The sequence below is a fragment of the Rissa tridactyla genome, chromosome 6 (genome assembly GCF_028500815.1).
Source record: "Rissa tridactyla isolate bRisTri1 chromosome 6, bRisTri1.patW.cur.20221130, whole genome shotgun sequence".
NCBI lineage: Eukaryota > Metazoa > Chordata > Aves > Charadriiformes > Laridae > Rissa > Rissa tridactyla.
This window is the reverse complement of record NC_071471.1, coordinates 11986306-12008993: the sequence shown is the minus strand read 5'-3', so window position 1 is coordinate 12008993 and position 22688 is coordinate 11986306. Positions and strand designations below refer to the sequence as shown.

At 64.3% G+C, this 22688-nt stretch overlaps 18 non-coding genes across 18 annotated transcripts; all 18 read right to left on the bottom strand.

The window, feature by feature from the left end:
* Positions 1–468: 468 nt before the first annotated feature.
* LOC128912081 (5S ribosomal RNA) lies at positions 469–587 on the bottom strand. Its single transcript, XR_008467412.1, has one exon. It is a non-coding gene; the product is annotated as a 5S ribosomal RNA (ribosomal RNA).
* A 1148-nt stretch (positions 588–1735) lies between these two features.
* LOC128912229 (5S ribosomal RNA) lies at positions 1736–1854 on the bottom strand. Its single transcript, XR_008467553.1, has one exon. It is a non-coding gene; the product is annotated as a 5S ribosomal RNA (ribosomal RNA).
* Positions 1855–2986: 1132 nt separating this feature from the next.
* Positions 2987–3105, bottom strand: LOC128912066 (5S ribosomal RNA). Its single transcript, XR_008467398.1, has one exon. It is a non-coding gene; the product is annotated as a 5S ribosomal RNA (ribosomal RNA).
* Positions 3106–4241: 1136 nt separating this feature from the next.
* Positions 4242–4360, bottom strand: LOC128912228 (5S ribosomal RNA). The gene has a single exon (XR_008467552.1). It is a non-coding gene; the product is annotated as a 5S ribosomal RNA (ribosomal RNA).
* Positions 4361–5489: 1129 nt separating this feature from the next.
* LOC128911971 (5S ribosomal RNA) lies at positions 5490–5608 on the bottom strand. Its single transcript, XR_008467304.1, has one exon. It is a non-coding gene; the product is annotated as a 5S ribosomal RNA (ribosomal RNA).
* Positions 5609–6737: 1129 nt separating this feature from the next.
* On the bottom strand, positions 6738–6856 carry LOC128912227 (5S ribosomal RNA). Its single transcript, XR_008467551.1, has one exon. It is a non-coding gene; the product is annotated as a 5S ribosomal RNA (ribosomal RNA).
* Positions 6857–8004: 1148 nt separating this feature from the next.
* LOC128912060 (5S ribosomal RNA) lies at positions 8005–8123 on the bottom strand. The gene has a single exon (XR_008467392.1). It is a non-coding gene; the product is annotated as a 5S ribosomal RNA (ribosomal RNA).
* A 1129-nt stretch (positions 8124–9252) lies between these two features.
* Positions 9253–9371, bottom strand: LOC128912065 (5S ribosomal RNA). The gene has a single exon (XR_008467397.1). It is a non-coding gene; the product is annotated as a 5S ribosomal RNA (ribosomal RNA).
* A 1129-nt stretch (positions 9372–10500) lies between these two features.
* Positions 10501–10619, bottom strand: LOC128912226 (5S ribosomal RNA). The gene has a single exon (XR_008467550.1). It is a non-coding gene; the product is annotated as a 5S ribosomal RNA (ribosomal RNA).
* Positions 10620–11760: 1141 nt separating this feature from the next.
* Positions 11761–11879, bottom strand: LOC128912040 (5S ribosomal RNA). Its single transcript, XR_008467372.1, has one exon. It is a non-coding gene; the product is annotated as a 5S ribosomal RNA (ribosomal RNA).
* A 1141-nt stretch (positions 11880–13020) lies between these two features.
* Positions 13021–13139, bottom strand: LOC128912225 (5S ribosomal RNA). Its single transcript, XR_008467548.1, has one exon. It is a non-coding gene; the product is annotated as a 5S ribosomal RNA (ribosomal RNA).
* Positions 13140–14280: 1141 nt separating this feature from the next.
* Positions 14281–14399, bottom strand: LOC128912039 (5S ribosomal RNA). The gene has a single exon (XR_008467371.1). It is a non-coding gene; the product is annotated as a 5S ribosomal RNA (ribosomal RNA).
* A 1148-nt stretch (positions 14400–15547) lies between these two features.
* On the bottom strand, positions 15548–15666 carry LOC128912092 (5S ribosomal RNA). Its single transcript, XR_008467423.1, has one exon. It is a non-coding gene; the product is annotated as a 5S ribosomal RNA (ribosomal RNA).
* A 1136-nt stretch (positions 15667–16802) lies between these two features.
* LOC128912224 (5S ribosomal RNA) lies at positions 16803–16921 on the bottom strand. The gene has a single exon (XR_008467547.1). It is a non-coding gene; the product is annotated as a 5S ribosomal RNA (ribosomal RNA).
* A 1148-nt stretch (positions 16922–18069) lies between these two features.
* LOC128912091 (5S ribosomal RNA) lies at positions 18070–18188 on the bottom strand. Its single transcript, XR_008467422.1, has one exon. It is a non-coding gene; the product is annotated as a 5S ribosomal RNA (ribosomal RNA).
* A 1129-nt stretch (positions 18189–19317) lies between these two features.
* LOC128912223 (5S ribosomal RNA) lies at positions 19318–19436 on the bottom strand. The gene has a single exon (XR_008467546.1). It is a non-coding gene; the product is annotated as a 5S ribosomal RNA (ribosomal RNA).
* Positions 19437–20584: 1148 nt separating this feature from the next.
* On the bottom strand, positions 20585–20703 carry LOC128912062 (5S ribosomal RNA). The gene has a single exon (XR_008467394.1). It is a non-coding gene; the product is annotated as a 5S ribosomal RNA (ribosomal RNA).
* A 1136-nt stretch (positions 20704–21839) lies between these two features.
* On the bottom strand, positions 21840–21958 carry LOC128912222 (5S ribosomal RNA). Its single transcript, XR_008467545.1, has one exon. It is a non-coding gene; the product is annotated as a 5S ribosomal RNA (ribosomal RNA).
* Between the last annotated feature and the right edge of the window lie 730 nt (positions 21959–22688).

Sequence of the window (22688 nt, the reverse complement as noted above, 5' to 3'; positions counted from 1 at the left end):
CACCTGCCCCCCCGACACAACCCCCCACCCGCAACACCAAAACGCTCAACACCCCTCCGCCCGCCCCCAAAAGCCTACAGCACCCAACATGCCACGCGCAACACTCCAGAAAACCTCCACACCCCTGCCACATGGCCCGCAGCCCCACACACCCGCCCGCCTGCCGCAACTACACCCGCACCTGCCCCAACACAGCCCCCCAAAATACTTACACACCACTCCCACACGCCCCGCGCCCTCCAGCCCCACACACCCACCCGCCTGCCGCAACACCCCACGCGCAACACCAAAACACTCAACGCCCCCCCGCCTGCCGGCAAAAGCCTACAACAGCCCAAAAAACCTCCACAAGCCTCCCACGCGCCCCGCAGCCCCACACACCCACCCGCCTGCCGCAACCACACCCGCACCTGCCCCCCTGCCGGCCGCAACAGCAAAACGCGCAGCGCCCCTCCGCCCGCCGGCAAAAGCCTACAGCACCCGGTATTCCCGGGCGGTCTCCCATCCAAGTACTAACCGGGCCCGACCCTGCTTAGCTTCCGAGATCAGACGAGATCGGGCGTTCTCAGGGTGGTATGGCCATAGGCACCCCTCTGCCCCACAACAGCCCTCTCCACACCCACCGCCCACACCGCCCTCCCGCACTCACGCACACCCCCACGCACACAACAACGCCTCACACCACACACACACACACAAACACACACGCAACACACGCACCTACCCACAACACACCTCACACAAAACAACACCCCACACGCAACACCCCGCAAAAAATACACACCCCTCACCACACGCACCCTGCCCTACACACACACACACGCACCCGCCTCACGCAACAACACACGCACCTGCCACAACACAACACCCCACACACAACACCACTAAATACTTACACCACACTCACGCACCACACGCGCCCTACAGCCCCACACACCCTCCCTCCTCCCGCAACAACACCCGCACCTGCCCCGACGCCTGCCAGAATACCCCACTCGCAACACCACAACGCTCGCCAGACGCTCCGCCCGACGCCAAAATCATACACCACCCAACACCCCAAAAGACCTCCACACCCCTGCTACACGCCCCGCAGCCCCGCACACCCACCCGCCTGCCGCAACACCCCACTCGCAACACCAAAACACTCAACGCCCCCCCGCCTGCCGGCAAAAGCCTACAGCACCCAACAACCCAAAAAACCTCCACAAGCCTCCCACGTGCCCTGCAGCCCCACACACCCACCCGCCTGCCGCAACCACACACGCACCTGCCCCCCCGACACAACCCCCCACCCGCAACACCAAAACGCTCAACACCCCTCCGCCCGCCCCCAAAAGCCTACAGCACCCAACATGCCACGCGCAACACTCCAGAAAACCTCCACACCCCTGCCACATGGCCCGCAGCCCCACACACCCGCCCGCCTGCCGCAACTACACCCGCACCTGCCCCAACACAGCCCCCCAAAATACTTACACACCACTCCCACACGCCCCGCGCCCTCCAGCCCCACACACCCACCCGCCTGCCGCAACACCCCACGCGCAACACCAAAACACTCAACGCCCCCCCGCCTGCCGGCAAAAGCCTACAACAGCCCAAAAAACCTCCACAAGCCTCCCACGCGCCCCGCAGCCCCACACACCCACCCGCCTGCCGCAACCACACCCGCACCTGCCCCCCTGCCGGCCGCAACAGCAAAACGCGCAGCGCCCCTCCGCCCGCCGGCAAAAGCCTACAGCACCCGGTATTCCCAGGCGGTCTCCCATCCAAGTACTAACCGGGCCCGACCCTGCTTAGCTTCCGAGATCAGACGAGATCGGGCGTTCTCAGGGTGGTATGGCCGTAGGCACCCCTCTGCCCCACAACAGCCCTCTCCACACCCACCGCCCACACCGCCCTCCCGCACTCACGCACACAACAACGCCTCACACCACACACACACACACAAACACACACGCAACACACGCACCTACCCACAACACACCTCACACAAAACAACACCCCACACGCAACACCCCGCAAAAAATACACACCCCTCACCACACGCACCCTGCCCTACACACACACACACACGCACCCGCCTCACGCAACAACACACGCACCTGCCACAACACAACACCCCACACACAACACCACTAAATACTTACACCACACTCACGCACCACACGCGCCCTACAGCCCCACACACCCTCCCTCCTCCCGCAACAACACCCGCACCTGCCCCGACGCCTGCCAGAATACCCCACTCGCAACACCACAACGCTCGCCAGACGCTCCGCCCGACGCCAAAATCATACACCACCCAACACCCCAAAAGACCTCCACACCCCTGCTACACGCCCCGCAGCCCCGCACACCCACCCGCCTGCCGCAACACCCCACTCGCAACACCAAAACACTCAACGCCCCCCCGCCTGCCGGCAAAAGCCTACAGCACCCAACAACCCAAAAAACCTCCACAAGCCTCCCACGTGCCCTGCAGCCCCACACACCCACCCGCCTGCCGCAACCACACACGCACCTGCCCCCCCGACACAACCCCCCACCCGCAACACCAAAACGCTCAACACCCCTCCGCCCGCCCCCAAAAGCCTACAGCACCCAACATGCCACGCGCAACACTCCAGAAAACCTCCACACCCCCTGCCACATGGCCCGCAGCCCCACACACCCGCCCGCCTGCCGCAACTACACCCGCACCTGCCCCAACACAGCCCCCCAAAATACTTACACACCACTCCCACACGCCCCGCGCCCTCCAGCCCCACACACCCACCCGCCTGCCGCAACACCCCACGCGCAACACCAAAACACTCAACGCCCCCCCGCCTGCCGGCAAAAGCCTACAACAGCCCAAAAAACCTCCACAAGCCTCCCACGCGCCCCGCAGCCCCACACACCCACCCGCCTGCCGCAACCACACCCGCACCTGCCCCCCTGCCGGCCGCAACAGCAAAACGCGCAGCGCCCCTCCGCCAAAAGCCTACAGCACCCGGTATTCCCGGGCGGTCTCCCATCCAAGTACTAACCGGGCCCAACCCTGCTTAGCTTCCGAGATCAGACGAGATCGGGCGTTCTCAGGGTGGTATGGCCATAGGCACCCCTCTGCCCCACAACAGCCCTCTCCACACCCACCGCCCACACCGCCCTCCCGCACTCACGCACACAACAACGCCTCACACCACACACACACACACAAACACACACGCAACACACGCACCTACCCACAACACACCTCACACAAAACAACACCCCACACGCAACACCCCGCAAAAAATACACACCCCTCACCACACGCACCCTGCCCTACACACACACACACGCACCCGCCTCACGCAACAACACACGCACCTGCCACAACAAAACACCCCACACACAACACCACTAAATACTTACACCACACTCACGCACCACACGCGCCCTACAGCCCCACACACCCTCCCTCCTCCCGCAACAACACCCGCACCTGCCCCGACGCCTGCCAGAATACCCCACTCGCAACACCACAACGCTCGCCAGACGCTCCGCCCGACGCCAAAATCATACACCACCCAACACCCCAAAAGACCTCCACACCCCTGCTACACGCCCCGCAGCCCCGCACACCCACCCGCCTGCCGCAACACCCCACTCGCAACACCAAAACACTCAACGCCCCCCCGCCTGCCGGCAAAAGCCTACAGCACCCAACAACCCAAAAAACCTCCACAAGCCTCCCACGTGCCCTGCAGCCCCACACACCCACCCGCCTGCCGCAACCACACACGCACCTGCCCCCCCGACACAACCCCCCACCCGCAACACCAAAACGCTCAACACCCCTCCGCCCGCCCCCAAAAGCCTACAGCACCCAACATGCCACGCGCAACACTCCAGAAAACCTCCACACCCCTGCCACATGGCCCGCAGCCCCACACACCCGCCCGCCTGCCGCAACTACACCCGCACCTGCCCCAACACAGCCCCCCAAAATACTTACACACCACTCCCACACGCCCCGCGCCCTCCAGCCCCACACACCCACCCGCCTGCCGCAACACCCCACGCGCAACACCAAAACACTCAACGCCCCCCCGCCTGCCGGCAAAAGCCTACAACAGCCCAAAAAACCTCCACAAGCCTCCCACGCGCCCCGCAGCCCCACACACCCACCCGCCTGCCGCAACCACACCCGCACCTGCCCCCCTGCCGGCCGCAACAGCAAAACGCGCAGCGCCCCTCCGCCCGCCGGCAAAAGCCTACAGCACCCGGTATTCCCAGGCGGTCTCCCATCCAAGTACTAACCGGGCCCGACCCTGCTTAGCTTCCGAGATCAGACGAGATCGGGCGTTCTCAGGGTGGTATGGCCGTAGGCACCCCTCTGCCCCACAACAGCCCTCTCCACACCCACCGCCCACACCGCCCTCCCGCACTCACGCACACAACAACGCCTCACACCACACACACACACACAAACACACACGCAACACACGCACCTACCCACAACACACCTCACACAAAACAACACCCCACACGCAACACCCCGCAAAAAATACACACCCCTCACCACACGCACCCTGCCCTACACACACACACACGCACCCGCCTCACGCAACAACACACGCACCTGCCACAACACAACACCCCACACACAACACCACTAAATACTTACACCACACTCACGCACCACACGCGCCCTACAGCCCCACACACCCTCCCTCCTCCCGCAACAACACCCGCACCTGCCCCGACGCCTGCCAGAATACCCCACTCGCAACACCACAACGCTCGCCAGACGCTCCGCCCGACGCCAAAATCATACACCACCCAACACCCCAAAAGACCTCCACACCCCTGCTACACGCCCCGCAGCCCCGCACACCCACCCGCCTGCCGCAACACCCCACTCGCAACACCAAAACACTCAACGCCCCCCCGCCTGCCGGCAAAAGCCTACAGCACCCAACAACCCAAAAAACCTCCACAAGCCTCCCACGTGCCCTGCAGCCCCACACACCCACCCGCCTGCCGCAACCACACACGCACCTGCCCCCCCGACACAACCCCCCACCCGCAACACCAAAACGCTCAACACCCCTCCGCCCGCCCCCAAAAGCCTACAGCACCCAACATGCCACGCGCAACACTCCAGAAAACCTCCACACCCCTGCCACATGGCCCGCAGCCCCACACACCCGCCCGCCTGCCGCAACTACACCCGCACCTGCCCCAACACAGCCCCCCAAAATACTTACACACCACTCCCACACGCCCCGCGCCCTCCAGCCCCACACACCCACCCGCCTGCCGCAACACCCCACGCGCAACACCAAAACACTCAACGCCCCCCCGCCTGCCGGCAAAAGCCTACAACAGCCCAAAAAACCTCCACAAGCCTCCCACGCGCCCCGCAGCCCCACACACCCACCCGCCTGCCGCAACCACACCCGCACCTGCCCCCCTGCCGGCCGCAACAGCAAAACGCGCAGCGCCCCTCCGCCAAAAGCCTACAGCACCCGGTATTCCCGGGCGGTCTCCCATCCAAGTACTAACCGGGCCCAACCCTGCTTAGCTTCCGAGATCAGACGAGATCGGGCGTTCTCAGGGTGGTATGGCCGTAGGCACCCCTCTGCCCCACAACAGCCCTCTCCACACCCACCGCCCACACCGCCCTCCCGCACTCACGCACACAACAACGCCTCACACCACACACACACACACAAACACACACGCAACACACGCACCTACCCACAACACACCTCACACAAAACAACACCCCACACGCAACACCCCGCAAAAAATACACACCCCTCACCACACGCACCCTGCCCTACACACACACACACGCACCCGCCTCACGCAACAACACACGCACCTGCCACAACACAACACCCCACACACAACACCACTAAATACTTACACCACACTCACGCACCACACGCGCCCTACAGCCCCACACACCCTCCCTCCTCCCGCAACAACACCCGCACCTGCCCCGACGCCTGCCAGAATACCCCACTCGCAACACCACAACGCTCGCCAGACGCTCCGCCCGACGCCAAAATCATACACCACCCAACACCCCAAAAGACCTCCACACCCCTGCTACACGCCCCGCAGCCCCGCACACCCACCCGCCTGCCGCAACACCCCACTCGCAACACCAAAACACTCAACGCCCCCCCGCCTGCCGGCAAAAGCCTACAGCACCCAACAACCCAAAAAACCTCCACAAGCCTCCCACGTGCCCTGCAGCCCCACACACCCACCCGCCTGCCGCAACCACACACGCACCTGCCCCCCCGACACAACCCCCCACCCGCAACACCAAAACGCTCAACACCCCTCCGCCCACCCCCAAAAGCCTACAGCACCCAACATGCCACGCGCAACACTCCAGAAAACCTCCACACCCCTGCCACATGGCCCGCAGCCCCACACACCCGCCCGCCTGCCGCAACTACACCCGCACCTGCCCCAACACAGCCCCCCAAAATACTTACACACCACTCCCACACGCCCCGCGCCCTCCAGCCCCACACACCCACCCGCCTGCCGCAACACCCCACACGCAACACCAAAACACTCAACGCCCCCCCGCCTGCCGGCAAAAGCCTACAACAGCCCAAAAAACCTCCACAAGCCTCCCACGCGCCCCGCAGCCCCACACACCCACCCGCCTGCCGCAACGACACCCGCACCTGCCCCCCTGCCGGCCGCAACAGCAAAACGCGCAGCGCCCCTCTGCCAAAAGCCTACAGCACCCGGTATTCCCAGGCGGTCTCCCATCCAAGTACTAACCGGGCCCGACCCTGCTTAGCTTCCGAGATCAGACGAGATCGGGCGTTCTCAGGGTGGTATGGCCGTAGGCACCCCTCTGCCCCACAACAGCCCTCTCCACACCCACCGCCCACACCGCCCTCCCGCACTCACGCACACCCCCACGCACACAACAACGCCTCACACCACACACACACACACAAACACACACGCAACACACGCACCTACCCACAACACACCTCACACAAAACAACACCCCACACGCAACACCCCGCAAAAAATACACACCCCTCACCACACGCACCCTGCCCTACACACACACACACGCACCCGCCTCACGCAACAACACACGCACCTGCCACAACAAAACACCCCACACACAACACCACTAAATACTTACACCACACTCACGCACCACACGCGCCCTACAGCCCCACACACCCTCCCTCCTCCCGCAACAACACCCGCACCTGCCCCGACGCCTGCCAGAATACCCCACTCGCAACACCACAACGCTCGCCAGACGCTCCGCCCGACGCCAAAATCATACACCACCCAACACCCCAAAAGACCTCCACACCCCTGCTACACGCCCCGCAGCCCCGCACACCCACCCGCCTGCCGCAACACCCCACTCGCAACACCAAAACACTCAACGCCCCCCCGCCTGCCGGCAAAAGCCTACAGCACCCAACAACCCAAAAAACCTCCACAAGCCTCCCACGTGCCCTGCAGCCCCACACACCCACCCGCCTGCCGCAACCACACACGCACCTGCCCCCCCGACACAACCCCCCACCCGCAACACCAAAACGCTCAACACCCCTCCGCCCGCCCCCAAAAGCCTACAGCACCCAACATGCCACGCGCAACACTCCAGAAAACCTCCACACCCCTGCCACATGGCCCGCAGCCCCACACACCCGCCCGCCTGCCGCAACTACACCCGCACCTGCCCCAACACAGCCCCCCAAAATACTTACACACCACTCCCACACGCCCCGCGCCCTCCAGCCCCACACACCCACCCGCCTGCCGCAACACCCCACGCGCAACACCAAAACACTCAACGCCCCCCCGCCTGCCGGCAAAAGCCTACAACAGCCCAAAAAACCTCCACAAGCCTCCCACGCGCCCCGCAGCCCCACACACCCACCCGCCTGCCGCAACGACACCCGCACCTGCCCCCCTGCCGGCCGCAACAGCAAAACGCGCAGCGCCCCTCCGCCCGCCGGCAAAAGCCTACAGCACCCGGTATTCCCAGGCGGTCTCCCATCCAAGTACTAACCGGGCCCGACCCTGCTTAGCTTCCGAGATCAGACGAGATCGGGCGTTCTCAGGGTGGTATGGCCATAGGCACCCCTCTGCCCCACAACAGCCCTCTCCACACCCACCGCCCACACCGCCCTCCCGCACTCACGCACACAACAACGCCTCACACCACACACACACACACAAACACACACGCAACACACGCACCTACCCACAACACACCTCACACAAAACAACACCCCACACGCAACACCCCGCAAAAAATACACACCCCTCACCACACGCACCCTGCCCTACACACACACACACGCACCCGCCTCACGCAACAACACACGCACCTGCCACAACACAACACCCCACACACAACACCACTAAATACTTACACCACACTCACGCACCACACGCGCCCTACAGCCCCACACACCCTCCCTCCTCCCGCAACAACACCCGCACCTGCCCCGACGCCTGCCAGAATACCCCACTCGCAACACCACAACGCTCGCCAGACGCTCCGCCCGACGCCAAAATCATACACCACCCAACACCCCAAAAGACCTCCACACCCCTGCTACACGCCCCGCAGCCCCGCACACCCACCCGCCTGCCGCAACACCCCACTCGCAACACCAAAACACTCAACGCCCCCCCGCCTGCCGGCAAAAGCCTACAGCACCCAACAACCCAAAAAACCTCCACAAGCCTCCCACGTGCCCTGCAGCCCCACACACCCACCCGCCTGCCGCAACCACACACGCACCTGCCCCCCCGACACAACCCCCCACCCGCAACACCAAAACGCTCAACACCCCTCCGCCCGCCCCCAAAAGCCTACAGCACCCAACATGCCACGCGCAACACTCCAGAAAACCTCCACACCCCTGCCACATGGCCCGCAGCCCCACACACCCGCCCGCCTGCCGCAACTACACCCGCACCTGCCCCAACACAGCCCCCCAAAATACTTACACACCACTCCCACACGCCCCGCGCCCTCCAGCCCCACACACCCACCCGCCTGCCGCAACACCCCACGCGCAACACCAAAACACTCAACGCCCCCCCGCCTGCCGGCAAAAGCCTACAACAGCCCAAAAAACCTCCACAAGCCTCCCACGCGCCCCGCAGCCCCACACACCCACCCGCCTGCCGCAACCACACCCGCACCTGCCCCCCTGCCGGCCGCAACAGCAAAACGCGCAGCGCCCCTCCGCCAAAAGCCTACAGCACCCGGTATTCCCGGGCGGTCTCCCATCCAAGTACTAACCGGGCCCAACCCTGCTTAGCTTCCGAGATCAGACGAGATCGGGCGTTCTCAGGGTGGTATGGCCATAGGCACCCCTCTGCCCCACAACAGCCCTCTCCACACCCACCGCCCACACCGCCCTCCCGCACTCACGCACACAACAACGCCTCACACCACACACACACACACAAACACACACGCAACACACGCACCTACCCACAACACACCTCACACAAAACAACACCCCACACGCAACACCCCGCAAAAAATACACACCCCTCACCACACGCACCCTGCCCTACACACACACACACGCACCCGCCTCACGCAACAACACACGCACCTGCCACAACACAACACCCCACACACAACACCACTAAATACTTACACCACACTCACGCACCACACGCGCCCTACAGCCCCACACACCCTCCCTCCTCCCGCAACAACACCCGCACCTGCCCCGACGCCTGCCAGAATACCCCACTCGCAACACCACAACGCTCGCCAGACGCTCCGCCCGACGCCAAAATCATACACCACCCAACACCCCAAAAGACCTCCACACCCCTGCTACACGCCCCGCAGCCCCGCACACCCACCCGCCTGCCGCAACACCCCACTCGCAACACCAAAACACTCAACGCCCCCCCGCCTGCCGGCAAAAGCCTACAGCACCCAACAACCCAAAAAACCTCCACAAGCCTCCCACGTGCCCTGCAGCCCCACACACCCACCCGCCTGCCGCAACCACACACGCACCTGCCCCCCCGACACAACCCCCCACCCGCAACACCAAAACGCTCAACACCCCTCCGCCCACCCCCAAAAGCCTACAGCACCCAACATGCCACGCGCAACACTCCAGAAAACCTCCACACCCCTGCCACATGGCCCGCAGCCCCACACACCCGCCCGCCTGCCGCAACTACACCCGCACCTGCCCCAACACAGCCCCCCAAAATACTTACACACCACTCCCACACGCCCCGCGCCCTCCAGCCCCACACACCCACCCGCCTGCCGCAACACCCCACACGCAACACCAAAACACTCAACGCCCCCCCGCCTGCCGGCAAAAGCCTACAACAGCCCAAAAAACCTCCACAAGCCTCCCACGCGCCCCGCAGCCCCACACACCCACCCGCCTGCCGCAACGACACCCGCACCTGCCCCCCTGCCGGCCGCAACAGCAAAACGCGCAGCGCCCCTCCGCCAAAAGCCTACAGCACCCGGTATTCCCAGGCGGTCTCCCATCCAAGTACTAACCGGGCCCGACCCTGCTTAGCTTCCGAGATCAGACGAGATCGGGCGTTCTCAGGGTGGTATGGCCGTAGGCACCCCTCTGCCCCACAACAGCCCTCTCCACACCCACCGCCCACACCGCCCTCCCGCACTCACGCACACCCCCACGCACACAACAACGCCTCACACCACACACACACACACAAACACACACGCAACACACGCACCTACCCACAACACACCTCACACAAAACAACACCCCACACGCAACACCCCGCAAAAAATACACACCCCTCACCACACGCACCCTGCCCTACACACACACACACGCACCCGCCTCACGCAACAACACACGCACCTGCCACAACACAACACCCCACACACAACACCACTAAATACTTACACCACACTCACGCACCACACGCGCCCTACAGCCCCACACACCCTCCCTCCTCCCGCAACAACACCCGCACCTGCCCCGACGCCTGCCAGAATACCCCACTCGCAACACCACAACGCTCGCCAGACGCTCCGCCCGACGCCAAAATCATACACCACCCAACACCCCAAAAGACCTCCACACCCCTGCTACACGCCCCGCAGCCCCGCACACCCACCCGCCTGCCGCAACACCCCACTCGCAACACCAAAACACTCAACGCCCCCCCGCCTGCCGGCAAAAGCCTACAGCACCCAACAACCCAAAAAACCTCCACAAGCCTCCCACGTGCCCTGCAGCCCCACACACCCACCCGCCTGCCGCAACCACACACGCACCTGCCCCCCCGACACAACCCCCCACCCGCAACACCAAAACGCTCAACACCCCTCCGCCCGCCCCCAAAAGCCTACAGCACCCAACATGCCACGCGCAACACTCCAGAAAACCTCCACACCCCTGCCACATGGCCCGCAGCCCCACACACCCGCCCGCCTGCCGCAACTACACCCGCACCTGCCCCAACACAGCCCCCCAAAATACTTACACACCACTCCCACACGCCCCGCGCCCTCCAGCCCCACACACCCACCCGCCTGCCGCAACACCCCACGCGCAACACCAAAACACTCAACGCCCCCCCGCCTGCCGGCAAAAGCCTACAACAGCCCAAAAAACCTCCACAAGCCTCCCACGCGCCCCGCAGCCCCACACACCCACCCGCCTGCCGCAACGACACCCGCACCTGCCCCCCTGCCGGCCGCAACAGCAAAACGCGCAGCGCCCCTCCGCCAAAAGCCTACAGCACCCGGTATTCCCGGGCGGTCTCCCATCCAAGTACTAACCGGGCCCGACCCTGCTTAGCTTCCGAGATCAGACGAGATCGGGCGTTCTCAGGGTGGTATGGCCGTAGGCACCCCTCTGCCCCACAACAGCCCTCTCCACACCCACCGCCCACACCGCCCTCCCGCACTCACGCACACCCCCACGCACACAACAACGCCTCACACCACACACACACACACAAACACACACGCAACACACGCACCTACCCACAACACACCTCACACAAAACAACACCCCACACGCAACACCCCGCAAAAAATACACACCCCTCACCACACGCACCCTGCCCTACACACACACACACGCACCCGCCTCACGCAACAACACACGCACCTGCCACAACACAACACCCCACACACAACACCACTAAATACTTACACCACACTCACGCACCACACGCGCCCTACAGCCCCACACACCCTCCCTCCTCCCGCAACAACACCCGCACCTGCCCCGACGCCTGCCAGAATACCCCACTCGCAACACCACAACGCTCGCCAGACGCTCCGCCCGACGCCAAAATCATACACCACCCAACACCCCAAAAGACCTCCACACCCCTGCTACACGCCCCGCAGCCCCGCACACCCACCCGCCTGCCGCAACACCCCACTCGCAACACCAAAACACTCAACGCCCCCCCGCCTGCCGGCAAAAGCCTACAGCACCCAACAACCCAAAAAACCTCCACAAGCCTCCCACGTGCCCTGCAGCCCCACACACCCACCCGCCTGCCGCAACCACACACGCACCTGCCCCCCCGACACAACCCCCCACCCGCAACACCAAAACGCTCAACACCCCTCCGCCCACCCCCAAAAGCCTACAGCACCCAACATGCCACGCGCAACACTCCAGAAAACCTCCACACCCCTGCCACATGGCCCGCAGCCCCACACACCCGCCCGCCTGCCGCAACTACACCCGCACCTGCCCCAACACAGCCCCCCAAAATACTTACACACCACTCCCACACGCCCCGCGCCCTCCAGCCCCACACACCCACCCGCCTGCCGCAACACCCCACACGCAACACCAAAACACTCAACGCCCCCCCGCCTGCCGGCAAAAGCCTACAACAGCCCAAAAAACCTCCACAAGCCTCCCACGCGCCCCGCAGCCCCACACACCCACCCGCCTGCCGCAACCACACCCGCACCTGCCCCCCTGCCGGCCGCAACAGCAAAACGCGCAGCGCCCCTCCGCCAAAAGCCTACAGCACCCGGTATTCCCAGGCGGTCTCCCATCCAAGTACTAACCGGGCCCGACCCTGCTTAGCTTCCGAGATCAGACGAGATCGGGCGTTCTCAGGGTGGTATGGCCGTAGGCACCCCTCTGCCCCACAACAGCCCTCTCCACACCCACCGCCCACACCGCCCTCCCGCACTCACGCACACCCCCACGCACACAACAACGCCTCACACCACACACACACACACAAACACACACGCAACACACGCACCTACCCACAACACACCTCACACAAAACAACACCCCACACGCAACACCCCGCAAAAAATACACACCCCTCACCACACGCACCCTGCCCTACACACACACACACGCACCCGCCTCACGCAACAACACACGCACCTGCCACAACACAACACCCCACACACAACACCACTAAATACTTACACCACACTCACGCACCACACGCGCCCTACAGCCCCACACACCCTCCCTCCTCCCGCAACAACACCCGCACCTGCCCCGACGCCTGCCAGAATACCCCACTCGCAACACCACAACGCTCGCCAGACGCTCCGCCCGACGCCAAAATCATACACCACCCAACACCCCAAAAGACCTCCACACCCCTGCTACACGCCCCGCAGCCCCGCACACCCACCCGCCTGCCGCAACACCCCACTCGCAACACCAAAACACTCAACGCCCCCCCGCCTGCCGGCAAAAGCCTACAGCACCCAACAACCCAAAAAACCTCCACAAGCCTCCCACGTGCCCTGCAGCCCCACACACCCACCCGCCTGCCGCAACCACACACGCACCTGCCCCCCCGACACAACCCCCCACCCGCAACACCAAAACGCTCAACACCCCTCCGCCCGCCCCCAAAAGCCTACAGCACCCAACATGCCACGCGCAACACTCCAGAAAACCTCCACACCCCTGCCACATGGCCCGCAGCCCCACACACCCGCCCGCCTGCCGCAACTACACCCGCACCTGCCCCAACACAGCCCCCCAAAATACTTACACACCACTCCCACACGCCCCGCGCCCTCCAGCCCCACACACCCACCCGCCTGCCGCAACACCCCACGCGCAACACCAAAACACTCAACGCCCCCCCGCCTGCCGGCAAAAGCCTACAACAGCCCAAAAAACCTCCACAAGCCTCCCACGCGCCCCGCAGCCCCACACACCCACCCGCCTGCCGCAACCACACCCGCACCTGCCCCCCTGCCGGCCGCAACAGCAAAACGCGCAGCGCCCCTCCGCCAAAAGCCTACAGCACCCGGTATTCCCGGGCGGTCTCCCATCCAAGTACTAACCGGGCCCGACCCTGCTTAGCTTCCGAGATCAGACGAGATCGGGCGTTCTCAGGGTGGTATGGCCGTAGGCACCCCTCTGCCCCACAACAGCCCTCTCCACACCCACCGCCCACACCGCCCTCCCGCACTCACGCACACCCCCACGCACACAACAACGCCTCACACCACACACACACACACAAACACACACGCAACACACGCACCTACCCACAACACACCTCACACAAAACAACACCCCACACGCAACACCCCGCAAAAAATACACACCCCTCACCACACGCACCCTGCCCTACACACACACACACGCACCCGCCTCACGCAACAACACACGCACCTGCCACAACACAACACCCCACACACAACACCACTAAATACTTACACCACACTCACGCACCACACGCGCCCTACAGCCCCACACACCCTCCCTCCTCCCGCAACAACACCCGCACCTGCCCCGACGCCTGCCAGAATACCCCACTCGCAACACCACAACGCTCGCCAGACGCTCCGCCCGACGCCAAAATCATACACCACCCAACACCCCAAAAGACCTCCACACCCCTGCTACACGCCCCGCAGCCCCGCACACCCACCCGCCTGCCGCAACACCCCACTCGCAACACCAAAACACTCAACGCCCCCCCGCCTGCCGGCAAAAGCCTACAGCACCCAACAACCCAAAAAACCTCCACAAGCCTCCCACGTGCCCTGCAGCCCCACACACCCACCCGCCTGCCGCAACCACACACGCACCTGCCCCCCCGACACAACCCCCCACCCGCAACACCAAAACGCTCAACACCCCTCCGCCCGCCCCCAAAAGCCTACAGCACCCAACATGCCACGCGCAACACTCCAGAAAACCTCCACACCCCTGCCACATGGCCCGCAGCCCCACACACCCGCCCGCCTGCCGCAACTACACCCGCACCTGCCCCAACACAGCCCCCCAAAATACTTACACACCACTCCCACACGCCCCGCGCCCTCCAGCCCCACACACCCACCCGCCTGCCGCAACACCCCACGCGCAACACCAAAACACTCAACGCCCCCCCGCCTGCCGGCAAAAGCCTACAACAGCCCAAAAAACCTCCACAAGCCTCCCACGCGCCCCGCAGCCCCACACACCCACCCGCCTGCCGCAACCACACCCGCACCTGCCCCCCTGCCGGCCGCAACAGCAAAACGCGCAGCGCCCCTCCGCCCGCCGGCAAAAGCCTACAGCACCCGGTATTCCCGGGCGGTCTCCCATCCAAGTACTAACCGGGCCCGACCCTGCTTAGCTTCCGAGATCAGACGAGATCAGGCGCTCTCAGGGTGGTATGGCCGTAGGCACCCCTCTGCCCCACAACAGCCCTCTCCACACCCACCGCCCACACCGCCCTCCCGCACTCACGCACACAACAACGCCTCACACCACACACACACACACAAACACACACGCAACACACGCACCTACCCACAACACACCTCACACAAAACAACACCCCACACGCAACACCCCGCAAAAAATACACACCCCTCACCACACGCACCCTGCCCTACACACACACACACGCACCCGCCTCACGCAACAACACACGCACCTGCCACAACACAACACCCCACACACAACACCACTAAATACTTACACCACACTCACGCACCACACGCGCCCTACAGCCCCACACACCCTCCCTCCTCCCGCAACAACACCCGCACCTGCCCCGACGCCTGCCAGAATACCCCACTCGCAACACCACAACGCTCGCCAGACGCTCCGCCCGACGCCAAAATCATACACCACCCAACACCCCAAAAGACCTCCACACCCCTGCTACACGCCCCGCAGCCCCGCACACCCACCCGCCTGCCGCAACACCCCACTCGCAACACCAAAACACTCAACGCCCCCCCGCCTGCCGGCAAAAGCCTACAGCACCCAACAACCCAAAAAACCTCCACAAGCCTCCCACGTGCCCTGCAGCCCCACACACCCACCCGCCTGCCGCAACCACACACGCACCTGCCCCCCCGACACAACCCCCCACCCGCAACACCAAAACGCTCAACACCCCTCCGCGCGCTCCCAAAAGCCTACAGCACCCAACATGCCACGCGCAACACTCCAGAAAACCTCCACACCCCTGCCACATGGCCCGCAGCCCCACACACCCGCCCGCCTGCCGCAACTACACCCGCACCTGCCCCAACACAGCCCCCCAAAATACTTACACACCACTCCCACACGCCCCGCGCCCTCCAGCCCCACACACCCACCCGCCTGCCGCAACACCCCACGCGCAACACCAAAACACTCAACGCCCCCCCGCCTGCCGGCAAAAGCCTACAACAGCCCAAAAAACCTCCACAAGCCTCCCACGCGCCCCGCAGCCCCACACACCCACCCGCCTGCCGCAACGACACCCGCACCTGCCCCCCTGCCGGCCGCAACAGCAAAACGCGCAGCGCCCCTCCGCCCGCCGGCAAAAGCCTACAGCACCCGGTATTCCCAGGCGGTCTCCCATCCAAGTACTAACCGGGCCCGACCCTGCTTAGCTTCCGAGATCAGACGAGATCGGGCGTTCTCAGGGTGGTATGGCCGTAGGCACCCCTCTGCCCCACAACAGCCCTCTCCACACCCACCGCCCACACCGCCCTCCCGCACTCACGCACACCCCCACGCACACAACAACGCCTCACACCACACACACACACACAAACACACACGCAACACACGCACCTACCCACAACACACCTCACACAAAACAACACCCCACACGCAACACCCCGCAAAAAATACACACCCCTCACCACACGCACCCTGCCCTACACACACACACACGCACCCGCCTCACGCAACAACACACGCACCTGCCACAACACAACACCCCACACACAACACCACTAAATACTTACACCACACTCACGCACCACACGCGCCCTACAGCCCCACACACCCTCCCTCCTCCCGCAACAACACCCGCACCTGCCCCGACGCCTGCCAGAATACCCCACTCGCAACACCACAACGCTCGCCAGACGCTCCGCCCGACGCCAAAATCATACACCACCCAACACCCCAAAAGACCTCCACACCCCTGCTACACGCCCCGCAGCCCCGCACACCCACCCGCCTGCCGCAACACCCCACTCGCAACACCAAAACACTCAACGCCCCCCCGCCTGCCGGCAAAAGCCTACAGCACCCAACAACCCAAAAAACCTCCACAAGCCTCCCACGTGCCCTGCAGCCCCACACACCCACCCGCCTGCCGCAACCACACACGCACCTGCCCCCCCGACACAACCCCCCACCCGCAACACCAAAACGCTCAACACCCCTCCGCCCGCCCCCAAAAGCCTACAGCACCCAACATGCCACGCGCAACACTCCAGAAAACCTCCACACCCCTGCCACATGGCCCGCAGCCCCACACACCCGCCCGCCTGCCGCAACTACACCCGCACCTGCCCCAACACAGCCCCCCAAAATACTTACACACCACTCCCACACGCCCCGCGCCCTCCAGCCCCACACACCCACCCGCCTGCCGCAACACCCCACGCGCAACACCAAAACACTCAACGCCCCCCCGCCTGCCGGCAAAAGCCTACAACAGCCCAAAAAACCTCCACAAGCCTCCCACGCGCCCCGCAGCCCCACACACCCACCCGCCTGCCGCAACCACACCCGCACCTGCCCCCCTGCCGGCCGCAACAGCAAAACGCGCAGCGCCCCTCCGCCCGCCGGCAAAAGCCTACAGCACCCGGTATTCCCGGGCGGTCTCCCATCCAAGTACTAACCGGGCCCGACCCTGCTTAGCTTCCGAGATCAGACGAGATCAGGCGCTCTCAGGGTGGTATGGCCGTAGGCACCCCTCTGCCCCACAACAGCCCTCTCCACACCCACCGCCCACACCGCCCTCCCGCACTCACGCACACAACAACGCCTCACACCACACACACACACACAAACACACACGCAACACACGCACCTACCCACAACACACCTCACACAAAACAACACCCCACACGCAACACCCCGCAAAAAATACACACCCCTCACCACACGCACCCTGCCCTACACACACACACACGCACCCGCCTCACGCAACAACACACGCACCTGCCACAACACAACACCCCACACACAACACCACTAAATACTTACACCACACTCACGCACCACACGCGCCCTACAGCCCCACACACCCTCCCTCCTCCCGCAACAACACCCGCACCTGCCCCGACGCCTGCCAGAATACCCCACTCGCAACACCACAACGCTCGCCAGACGCTCCGCCCGACGCCAAAATCATACACCACCCAACACCCCAAAAGACCTCCACACCCCTGCTACACGCCCCGCAGCCCCGCACACCCACCCGCCTGCCGCAACACCCCACTCGCAACACCAAAACACTCAACGCCCCCCCGCCTGCCGGCAAAAGCCTACAGCACCCAACAACCCAAAAAACCTCCACAAGCCTCCCACGTGCCCTGCAGCCCCACACACCCACCCGCCTGCCGCAACCACACACGCACCTGCCCCCCCGACACAACCCCCCACCCGCAACACCAAAACGCTCAACACCCCTCCGCCCACCCCCAAAAGCCTACAGCACCCAACATGCCACGCGCAACACTCCAGAAAACCTCCACACCCCTGCCACATGGCCCGCAGCCCCACACACCCGCCCGCCTGCCGCAACTACACCCGCACCTGCCCCAACACAGCCCCCCAAAATACTTACACACCACTCCCACACGCCCCGCGCCCTCCAGCCCCACACACCCACCCGCCTGCCGCAACACCCCACACGCAACACCAAAACACTCAACGCCCCCCCGCCTGCCGGCAAAAGCCTACAACAGCCCAAAAAACCTCCACAAGCCTCCCACGCGCCCCGCAGCCCCACACACCCACCCGCCTGCCGCAACGACACCCGCACCTGCCCCCCTGCCGGCCGCAACAGCAAAACGCGCAGCGCCCCTCCGCCAAAAGCCTACAGCACCCGGTATTCCCAGGCGGTCTCCCATCCAAGTACTAACCGGGCCCGACCCTGCTTAGCTTCCGAGATCAGACGAGATCGGGCGTTCTCAGGGTGGTATGGCCGTAGGCACCCCTCTGCCCCACAACAGCCCTCTCCACACCCACCGCCCACACCGCCCTCCCGCACTCACGCACACCCCCACGCACACAACAACGCCTCACACCACACACACACACACAAACACACACGCAACACACGCACCTACCCACAACACACCTCACACAAAACAACACCCCACACGCAACACCCCGCAAAAAATACACACCCCTCACCACACGCACCCTGCCCTACACACACACACACGCACCCGCCTCACGCAACAACACACGCACCTGCCACAACACAACACCCCACACACAACACCACTAAATACTTACACCACACTCACGCACCACACGCGCCCTACAGCCCCACACACCCTCCCTCCTCCCGCAACAACACCCGCACCTGCCCCGACGCCTGCCAGAATACCCCACTCGCAACACCACAACGCTCGCCAGACGCTCCGCCCGACGCCAAAATCATACACCACCCAACACCCCAAAAGACCTCCACACCCCTGCTACACGCCCCGCAGCCCCGCACACCCACCCGCCTGCCGCAACACCCCACTCGCAACACCAAAACACTCAACGCCCCCCCGCCTGCCGGCAAAAGCCTACAGCACCCAACAACCCAAAAAACCTCCACAAGCCTCCCACGTGCCCTGCAGCCCCACACACCCACCCGCCTGCCGCAACCACACACGCACCTGCCCCCCCGACACAACCCCCCACCCGCAACACCAAAACGCTCAACACCCCTCCGCCCGCCCCCAAAAGCCTACAGCACCCAACATGCCACGCGCAACACTCCAGAAAACCTCCACACCCCTGCCACATGGCCCGCAGCCCCACACACCCGCCCGCCTGCCGCAACTACACCCGCACCTGCCCCAACACAGCCCCCCAAAATACTTACACACCACTCCCACACGCCCCGCGCCCTCCAGCCCCACACACCCACCCGCCTGCCGCAACACCCCACGCGCAACACCAAAACACTCAACGCCCCCCCGCCTGCCGGCAAAAGCCTACAACAGCCCAAAAAACCTCCACAAGCCTCCCACGCGCCCCGCAGCCCCACACACCCACCCGCCTGCCGCAACGACACCCGCACCTGCCCCCCTGCCGGCCGCAACAGCAAAACGCGCAGCGCCCCTCCGCCCGCCGGCAAAAGCCTACAGCACCCGGTATTCCCAGGCGGTCTCCCATCCAAGTACTAACCGGGCCCGACCCTGCTTAGCTTCCGAGATCAGACGAGATCAGGCGCTCTCAGGGTGGTATGGCCGTAGGCACCCCTCTGCCCCACAACAGCCCTCTCCACACCCACCGCCCACACCGCCCTCCCGCACTCACGCACACAACAACGCCTCACACCACACACACACACACAAACACACACGCAACACACGCACCTACCCACAACACACCTCACACAAAACAACACCCCACACGCAACACCCCGCAAAAAATACACACCCCTCACCACACGCACCCTGCCCTACACACACACACACGCACCCGCCTCACGCAACAACACACGCACCTGCCACAACACAACACCCCACACACAACACCACTAAATACTTACACCACACTCACGCACCACACGCGCCCTACAGCCCCACACACCCTCCCTCCTCCCGCAACAACACCCGCACCTGCCCCGACGCCTGCCAGAATACCCCACTCGCAACACCACAACGCTCGCCAGACGCTCCGCCCGACGCCAAAATCATACACCACCCAACACCCCAAAAGACCTCCACACCCCTGCTACACGCCCCGCAGCCCCGCACACCCACCCGCCTGCCGCAACACCCCACTCGCAACACCAAAACACTCAACGCCCCCCCGCCTGCCGGCAAAAGCCTACAGCACCCAACAACCCAAAAAACCTCCACAAGCCTCCCACGTGCCCTGCAGCCCCACACACCCACCCGCCTGCCGCAACCACACACGCACCTGCCCCCCCGACACAACCCCCCACCCGCAACACCAAAACGCTCAACACCCCTCCGCGCGCTCCCAAAAGCCTACAGCACCCAACATGCCACGCGCAACACTCCAGAAAACCTCCACACCCCTGCCACATGGCCCGCAGCCCCACACACCCGCCCGCCTGCCGCAACTACACCCGCACCTGCCCCAACACAGCCCCCCAAAATACTTACACACCACTCCCACACGCCCCGCGCCCTCCAGCCCCACACACCCACCCGCCTGCCGCAACACCCCACGCGCAACACCAAAACACTCAACGCCCCCCCGCCTGCCGGCAAAAGCCTACAACAGCCCAAAAAACCTCCACAAGCCTCCCACGCGCCCCGCAGCCCCACACACCCACCCGCCTGCCGCAACGACACCCGCACCTGCCCCCCTGCCGGCCGCAACAGCAAAACGCGCAGCGCCCCTCCGCCCGCCGGCAAAAGCCTACAGCACCCGGTATTCCCAGGCGGTCTCCCATCCAAGTACTAACCGGGCCCGACCCTGCTTAGCTTCCGAGATCAGACGAGATCGGGCGTTCTCAGGGTGGTATGGCCGTAGGCACCCCTCTGCCCCACAACAGCCCTCTCCACACCCACCGCCCACACCGCCCTCCCGCACTCACGCACACCCCCACGCACACAACAACGCCTCACACCACACACACACACACAAACACACACGCAACACACGCACCTACCCACAACACACCTCACACAAAACAACACCCCACACGCAACACCCCGCAAAAAATACACACCCCTCACCACACGCACCCTGCCCTACACACACACACACGCACCCGCCTCACGCAACAACACACGCACCTGCCACAACACAACACCCCACACACAACACCACTAAATACTTACACCACACTCACGCACCACACGCGCCCTACAGCCCCACACACCCTCCCTCCTCCCGCAACAACACCCGCACCTGCCCCGACGCCTGCCAGAATACCCCACTCGCAACACCACAACGCTCGCCAGACGCTCCGCCCGACGCCAAAATCATACACCACCCAACACCCCAAAAGACCTCCACACCCCTGCTACACGCCCCGCAGCCCCGCACACCCACCCGCCTGCCGCAACACCCCACTCGCAACACCAAAACACTCAACGCCCCCCCGCCTGCCGGCAAAAGCCTACAGCACCCAACAACCCAAAAAACCTCCACAAGCCTCCCACGTGCCCTGCAGCCCCACACACCCACCCGCCTGCCGCAACCACACACGCACCTGCCCCCCCGACACAACCCCCCACCCGCAACACCAAAACGCTCAAC